Here is an 8,510-nt window from a genome sequence, read left to right as displayed (position 1 = left end):
CCACTCTGGCATCTTGCTGCTTTATTGGAGATAAAGCTGAGACGTTCATGCATGGCAGGATTGTCTCCGCTGTGCCAATCAGCTCGGTACGCCTCAAGGATTTCCCTTATTTTACACCGAAGATCCTCCAGCAAACACAGCTGATCAGGAACAAAAGTCACATTCATCTCCATAATTGCCGGCGTCGCAGAATCTCGGTCGATGATGCACTTGTTATTGTCTTGTTCCTCTTTTTTTTACTCTTACTATCCCTGTTTCCTTTTTTTTCTTTCTCTTTATAAAGAACGTCTCCATGTCTGACTCTGAGACACGTAAGCACTCTGGAAAGGTAATTTAAAAGCGAGTTGAGCCATGACAAATGGGGACAGCTGGCCTAATTGAATCATTTGAGCTAAGACAGCTCAACTTGGTTATCCTCAGCGTGGCCCATGGTGATATTAGCGTGAGAATCATTAGCCATGAAATCACGTCTGCGCTCTCCGACTGCATCCCTTTTTTTATGGCGTGACAGTACGGCGTTTTCGGCCCCACGCCTACGAGAGCTTTCTTCATTACAGGCCATGGGCACATTTGACCTTCTTTACTTTATGAAATATTCTCCTTTTTTATTTTGTTCTGTAGCATCACTTTTGTGGGGTTTTTTTGGTTTTTCAATTTGAAAATTAAAATATTTCTTTTTCACAATGCGATTTTTATCTGTTGATCCCGATAGCTTGCGAAAACCGGAATGCGTGGCCTCTTTATAGTTTTGAGGCGGGGAAAAGGCAATCTCTGTTTTAGGCGTCGTCACACTCCAGAGCTCGTAATGAGCTGCAATTACATTCGTTCCCGCAGAACGCTTGGCAGTAATGTAATCAGGTGCGCATGATGGGCTCCTTCATGGCGTTCAAGAGTCGGGGTTGGTGGAGAAATCCAGCCGTCTCACTTTGCCCCTCCTGCTACTTTAGCCGGCTCGGGAACACAGCCACAGCGACTCCAAACACCTTCACACACCTGCTGGTGGGACTGAGAGGAGAAGAACCCGGGTGTGAGGGTGTGAATGTTGATGGTGTGAAGTTGGGGTGTGAATTTAAAGGTGACAAGTTTTAGAGTGTGAAGGTTGGGGTGTGATTGGTGGTGTGAAATTTGGGGATGTGAAGGTTTGTGGTGTGAGGGTTTGGGGTGTTAAGGTTGGAGGTGTGAAGGTTTGGGGTGTTAAGATTGGATGTGTGCAGGTTGGGATGTGAAATTTGGGGGGTGTGAACTTTGGGTGGTGGGATGGTTGGAGGTGTAAGTGTTGGAGGTGTGAAGGTTGGAGGTGTTAAAGTTGGAGGTGTGAAGGTTGGAGATGTGAGTGTTGGAGGTGTGAAGGTTTAACCAAAACTCCTGCATTGTGTGCACTCATTTTATCTGAAACGTATATCATGGCCCCAACAAGACACTTGCCTCACCCCTGAGGCAGTAATCAGACTCGTGGAAACACTTCTATTCCCTATATGAGCAAAAGACACACACACACACACACACACACACCTTTGGGCTTTTAGTAAAATTTGACATGAGCAATTATTAAAACTTCATAATGACAGGTCTGTTCCAACTCTCTCTTTCTTTCTCTCTCTCTGATTAGTTTCAGGTGTTTAATTGAAATGATAAATAATTGTACATTTGTATTGCAAAAAGTAAATCAATAAAAAAAAAAAAAAAAAAAAGAGTAAAGAAATTAAATCGAAATTAAATCAAAATGAACAAACAGTAGTTCAAATAAAAAAATCTCTCTTTCGTTCTTCACTCTGTCTCTCTGCATCTCTTGATTATTCTCTCTTTCACTGTCTCTCACTGCATTCACGGTCTGTTTGTCTTTCTCTGTCTGTCTGTCTCTCTCTCTCTCTCTCTCTCTCTCTCTCTCTCTCTCTCTCCCCTGAGGCATGTTGAGCGTGTTGCTCTGTGGATGTTTACACATCATTACTGGCCTCTTCACGACACTCTTTAGGAAATATTGATGTGCATCAGAAGGGAGACATAGACAGTGGCACTGAAGCGTGAGCGAAGGACAATGAGACAAAGGGACAGAGAAAGATGGAGGGAGAGAGAGAGAGAGAGAGAGAGAGAGAGAGAGAGAGAGAGAGAGAGTGAGTAAGAGATATTTTGCTCTCTATTTTTAGGTCATCATAAATAAATAAAATATTCAGAAATTACAGAAATTTTTATCAGTATTATTTCTGAAAGATATTTTTATACACACTATAAGGAAGAAAGTATTTGGACACCTGACTTATGTTTTTTCCCACAAACATAAAGGCATACAATTTTACATCTTTGGATACATTTGGGAGCATAACATTTTTCCTTTACTTGAGCTAGGAGCCCCAAACCTGTTCCAGCATGACGATGCTCCTGTGCACAAAGCCAGCTTCATGAAGATCCGCTTTACATTGGTTGGAGTGGAAGATCTCAGTACTGAATTGTGGCTAAATGAATCCCCATAAAATCTAGTGGAACATCATTCCAGAGGAATGGAGCTTATTATAAAAGCAAATTGAGACTAAATGTGGAATTGGATGTTCTCAGGTGTCTACAAACATTTGTCTCTATAATGTGTAATAAAGTTGAATGTATAATTAAATTATAAAAAAGTAATAAAATGTTATTATAATATTTTTTTATAAATATGTAGAAGCCAGTTTTATATAAAATGTATATATTTATATATAAAAATATAAATCTAGAAGAAATTGTGTAGAAAGTGAAGTGAAAACATACTCTTTGGTGGGTTTGTTCTTTTTGTGGATGGATTTGTGATATTATTTGTGTATTTTGTGAACAGGAAGTGGAGAGGGTGATGTGGTTACCTGGTGAGGTTTGGTTGGAGACACCCAAACCTCAGTGAGACACGTGTGCTCGGCCACACACACGTTACACGTAGACAGCAGCAGTGAATCGCTGGCGGAAAGTGATCATTATTTTAATTAATGATAATGGATTTAATGATTCAACATTTTGGCTAATTGATTATGATTGATTGCACGTTAACAAACACAGAGAGTGAAACAGGGGGTAATCAGAGAGCTGCCAGTGAGGGTCAACACTGTGCCACACACACACACACACACACACACACACACACACACACGCAGACTGAGAGCGAGAGTGGAAGAGAACACAACTTTCTGCATATTCTTCTCTCCTTTTGTCTCTTAGTCTGTGTGCTTTTAGCCTGTTCTCCATATCTATCTGTCTGTCTGTCTGTCTGTCTGTCTGTCTGTCTGTCTGTCTGTCTGTCTGCCTGCCTGCCTGCCTGCCTGCCTGCCTGCCTGCCTGCCTGCCTGCCTGCCTGCCTGCCTCTGTTTTTCTGTCTGTCTCTTTGACTGTTTTTATGTTTGTCTGTCTATTTCAGTGTCTATTATATTGTCTGTCTGTCTGCCTGCCTGTTTGTCTCTCTCTCTCTCTCTCTCTCTCTCTCTCTCTCTCTCTCTCTTTCTCCCTCTCTCTCTCTCTCTCTCTCTCTCTCTCTCTCTCTCTCTTCTGTCTTAGTCTGTCTGTCTGTTTTTCTCTCTGTCTATCTTTGTCTCTCTCTGTTTTGTTTGTCTATTTGTTTCAGTGTCTATTATATTGTCTGCCTTCCTGTCTATCTGTCAGTTTGTCTGCTTGTCTCATTTCGATCTGTCATACTACCTGCCTGTCTGTGTCTCTCAGTTTATTCATGTCTGTCTCACTGTCTCTACCTTTTTCTGTCTGTTTGTTGTGGTGTTTATTTATTACTTGTTTGTCTGTCTGTCTGTTTATTGAAGACATTGCTGTAAAAGTGGGTGAGGTGTGAGTTGCTGGAGGAATTTTGCCCGCAGTGTGCAGGCCTGACGCTCGTCAGTGTTCAGATCGACGTTTGTTATATTTAGATTTTAACATGGTGCCTTTTGGGTTTATAGATTCTTGGAATGAAAAAAACACAGAACTGCTGCCAAATATCATTAAACACTTATCTCTGGAGCAAGTTTTATACCAAAACCACACAGAACTCCAAACAGGCCAAACACTCAGCACTGTGATGAACTGCACTTTTCACTCACTCACACACACACACACACACACACACACACACACACACACACACACACACACACACACACACACACACACACACACATAGACATATTCACACACTCATAAACAGACGCACATACATATACACACACACTCACACAGATACACACACACATACACACACACACACACACACACACACACACACACACACACACACACACACACACACACACACACACCATACACATACACACGTACGTATAAACAGAGCCTTAAGATACATAAAATTTGCACATGGTATTGATACTTCATGTATTATCTTATTATTATAAGATTATTATGATATTATTATCTATTTATTTACGCTCTTACATTCATTTACGTTTCCTTACGTGTGATTTTGACGTATAATTCATGATTTTATTTTTTGCATGTTCACATAATTTAAGGTCATTTGATTCTTACAACATTTTCGCACGTGATCTCAAGTGATTTGTTTCTTTGAACACGTGAGTCTTACAAGATTATTTGAATTCTCATGTACTGTACACTCAATCACGTCTTTTGTGTAATAAGGTAAGTGTTCCTCACACGTCAGATGTACATTACAGCACAGTGTAATTCTTACATTCAGATCGCAATGATGTTAGGAAGCAGGGATCAGCCATGGTACAGCTACCACTGGGTTACGGGCCCAAGTGTGGACCTTCTGATCAGTGACCCACAGCTTTACCCACTGCTCTACCACTTTCTAACATTGATGTAACCATGGATATGGAGAATCCTATGAAATGCACGTGATTTAAAACTGAACTTGTGGTGTGATGAGACTTGATGTTAGCTGAGTATAATTGCTGTATTGGTGTCTGGTTGATGCACCACACCGATGGCTTCTAGTCCTTCAAATTTTTGATTCATATCAGAGGTGTTCATGTCACAAGAACTCTTCACGTCCACACACCAAAAGTCTGATACCCCTGACCTGGAATCGAATCGAAGGATTTTGTCCTTCCTGCACTCATGATGAGAGGACTCTTATGTGATGATGGTCGACCCCTGAAACCCATATAAAACCCCTAAACCCCCCACCAAAGCCTCAAAAACCTCACATGTGCAAAATTCCTCTTTGTCATTTTTTTTTTCACTTTGGAGAGGCTCTTCTTCTCCCTCATCTCTCCACTCATCCCTCGGCGCTCTCGAGTCGGCTCTTCTTCAGGATTGGATGGACTGGGTTAGAAACATAATTAATGGCATGTATGATAATGCGATTTCTTTAATACAATGACAGAACGACATCGACTAATGGTGGTGTCCTGATTATGATTAATACACTGCTGTGCAATAGGAAAACCTCCAGAGCTTTCTATCCTTCCCACGTGTGTGTGTGTGTGTGTGTGTGTGTGTGTGTGTGTGTGTGTGTGTGTGTGTGTGTGTGTGTGTGTGTGTGTGTGTGTGTGTGTGTGAGTGCACTATATGGGCAAAAGTTTGTGAACACTTAACCATAGGATTTTTATGTGCTTCCTTTCATACATCCCATTCTACACTTGATGCCTATTTCCTGTTATAGTAACCTCCATTCTTTAGGTTAGATGTTCTTCTAGAACACAAGTTTGCTTGTGGAGATTAGGATGGGATTCTTTTAGCTACAGTGGTGTTATTAAAGTCAGGTACTGATGTAGAAGGCAAATTTCATCCAAAGACATCCAAAGCAATCGTGTGCCTCCAACTCTGGCAAAGAAGAACATATGTTTGGAAAAGTCAATAAATTTGTCCTTATACTGTTTGTGTGTGTGTGTGTGTCAAATCTCTGAAGACTTGATCGAAACTTCTTCTCCAGATTTTTCAGGGTCAAACCAAGGAGACATGCAAAGAGCTTTTCAAAGGTTTTTTTGGTTGTTGCAGGCGACTGCGCCGGAGCGTTTGTCACTCAGATACCAAGCGAATTCGATAATTAATGCTGTAATTCGAGTAAATCCAGTCGGTGAGAGCCGTAATGAAAACTGATGTAGCTACTTAGCACATCGAGCATCACAGGTGGGCCCAAATTAATGTGCAAATAGAGCTAAATTGCCAGCGCGCAGTGTTTTCGTCAGCGTCGTTTCAGTTTGGGGGAGGTATCCGTAATTAATTCTGATATAACAAAGCCGTAAATCTAAGGTTAAACGCGTGTGTTAAACCTTGCGGGTGGGGAAAAGGGGGACGATCTCATCGCCGAGTCCCAGCTGGGACCGAACTCTTCGGCGATTTTAGCGACACAGAGACACGACAAGTGCTGTATCCACTGTCAACTTCATTTAAGCGCCTGGAAAACACCAAAATAACACAGCGTACATCCACAACGCTGATCAAAATCGGTTAGCGTTCCTCTAAGTAGATTTGATTGCAAATTCATCACAAATTCCTCCTTTATTGGACCCTCTCGCTCGATCTCGAGGTGCACAAACTTTTTCACGAGGCCGTTGTTTTTTGCCGCCTCGCACAGCGCAGCTCCACTTCCCTTTAATGAACGCAGTGGCTGAGACCAAACCCCAGACAAATCAGAGAAAATAATCACACGTTTATGAATATTTAATATCATAGTCATGGCAAATAAGGGGTGTAATTAGTGGTTTCCATAAATTTGCAAATTGTTATTTCATGTTAATGAAAGAGGCTCAGTTTTGCCTCATGAATTATTCAAACGACAACAGAAGCAGAAAAAAAAGAATCGACTGAAAAGTAGTGGGAAAAGTGGAGCGAGTGAAGAGGATGGGTTTAAATACAAACGCAGTCACGTGTACGTTTATCTGCAGCCTCCTTTCTGGACTCATATTTGCATTTGGGAAATTCATTAAATAATTTAACTTATTATATTAACATATAATTTGTTTTTATCTGTATTTATTTGAGATATTTTTTATATTCTATTTTTATTTACATGTTGAACCGTCATAAAAAAGCACTCTGTCGTACTCTGTATGAATGTGTATGTGGCAAAAAAAAAATTTGATTCGAATAAAAAAAGTGTTTTTTCTACTAAAACATTTAGTATCAAATGATATGAGTATCTTTTTGCTCTAAATCTCTGCTCTATATTTTTTGTTGAAAAGGGTGCACAAACTTTTTCACTTTTTTTTTACTGTAAATGCAACATACAACATACAGCTGTAGAATGTAAAGTTATTGTTGTTAATGTCTGTGAATTTTTGAAAGTAATACAGGCGATATCTTCCAGATTAAAAGACAGATCGATGCCAGATGACCGGAGGCAGTAACTCACTTCTAAACGGCTGAGGATGGGGCTCGAGATCAGGGGTTTAACGTCCCGACGGAGGGGGCATAGAGGCACCGAGTCAGAAAACAGGGAACTAAACAAACCTGTGATCTGGAACTTCCTAAGCACCCACTCAGGAGGGATTAATGAGGAGTACGCTGGTGTGAAATTACGTGCCCTTTCGAGTCTGGAAAATAGTCCTAGTGGTGCATGACCTTGAAATGAGGTGAAACAAACTTCACCTGATCCACAATTAACGATGTTACACGCAGAGAGCAGAGGAGGATAGAGGGATTGTTGTGATCGACGCATGTGTATAAAATACGATGTGGTAAATCTTTGAATATTTCTTCTACAACAGACATCTATAGCTGAAAAAAGCGGGTACTGGTAGTCGGGGGGGGGGGGGGGGGGGGATTACAGATGAGGAAAATGCTCGCTTCACATCTCCAGGACGACTTTGTGGTCTGGTGGCCGCCTTCAATCTTTGTGTAAATTCTCCGTCTGATGAAATGTGCTTAAAAAGATGAATTGGGATCGGAGGAGCTGTCCTGACATGATTATGAAGGATTCATCGGGAGCCATCTGCCATCGTTATGAAAGGATGGGGGGGTGAGGATGGGTTAGTCGAGAGAGCGCACAGAGACAGCAAACCTTCTGTTCAGCAGCAATGCCACTGGAACACAATGGACATGCAGAATTAACAAACCAGCCTCGAAATAAACTCCAGGATGGATGGACTATACATATTTAAACATATACTATAGATACACACCGACCTGTCGGGCTTCTTCACTTCTCTTTACTTCACTTCAGACTCGCATTGCTTTGATTGAAATGGTTTACACAGATATAACCTACTATACATCATGTTCACACATCAGCTGGAGGAACGTCGGCAGCAGATGGGTGCCGTTGCTCATCAACGTGTCCAGTTGTCTTTAAAAAAAAATCGAAGAAGCCGGAAATGGAGCCGATGTTCTCTCGACACGGACTTCAGCACCATGTGCAAATATCCAAAGTTGTTTTCCCCACACGATGCTTTGTGTAGGTGGGAGTTAGGTTGCTTGGTTGCATCGGGAAGCTCAGGCCAAAAGAGATTCATCATACACAAGGATTAATTCTATCACAGGGAACGTGAAAAACGTTTAGAAAGGCTTTCTTTTTAGACGGGTCTTATCTACTTAGCATAATACTAACGAGCTTTACAGTGGTGGACATTTTTGATTCATTA

At 41.3% G+C, this 8,510-nt stretch overlaps 1 long non-coding RNA gene across 1 annotated transcript; it reads right to left on the bottom strand.

Annotated features, from left to right (window-relative positions):
• Positions 1-1,372: 1,372 nt before the first annotated feature.
• LOC310719575 lies at positions 1,373-8,286 on the bottom strand. Its single transcript, XR_014531512.1, has 3 exons — positions 8,056-8,286; positions 7,381-7,952; positions 1,373-2,014 (listed from the first exon to the last, which is right to left on the bottom strand). It is a non-coding gene; the product is annotated as an uncharacterized lncRNA (long non-coding RNA).
• Positions 8,287-8,510: the final 224 nt, after the last annotated feature.

This window comes from Silurus aristotelis (assembly GCF_946808225.1).
Source record: "Silurus aristotelis genome assembly, chromosome: 25".
Classification (NCBI taxonomy): domain Eukaryota; kingdom Metazoa; phylum Chordata; class Actinopteri; order Siluriformes; family Siluridae; genus Silurus; species Silurus aristotelis.
This window is presented reverse-complemented; position numbering and strand designations above follow the sequence as displayed.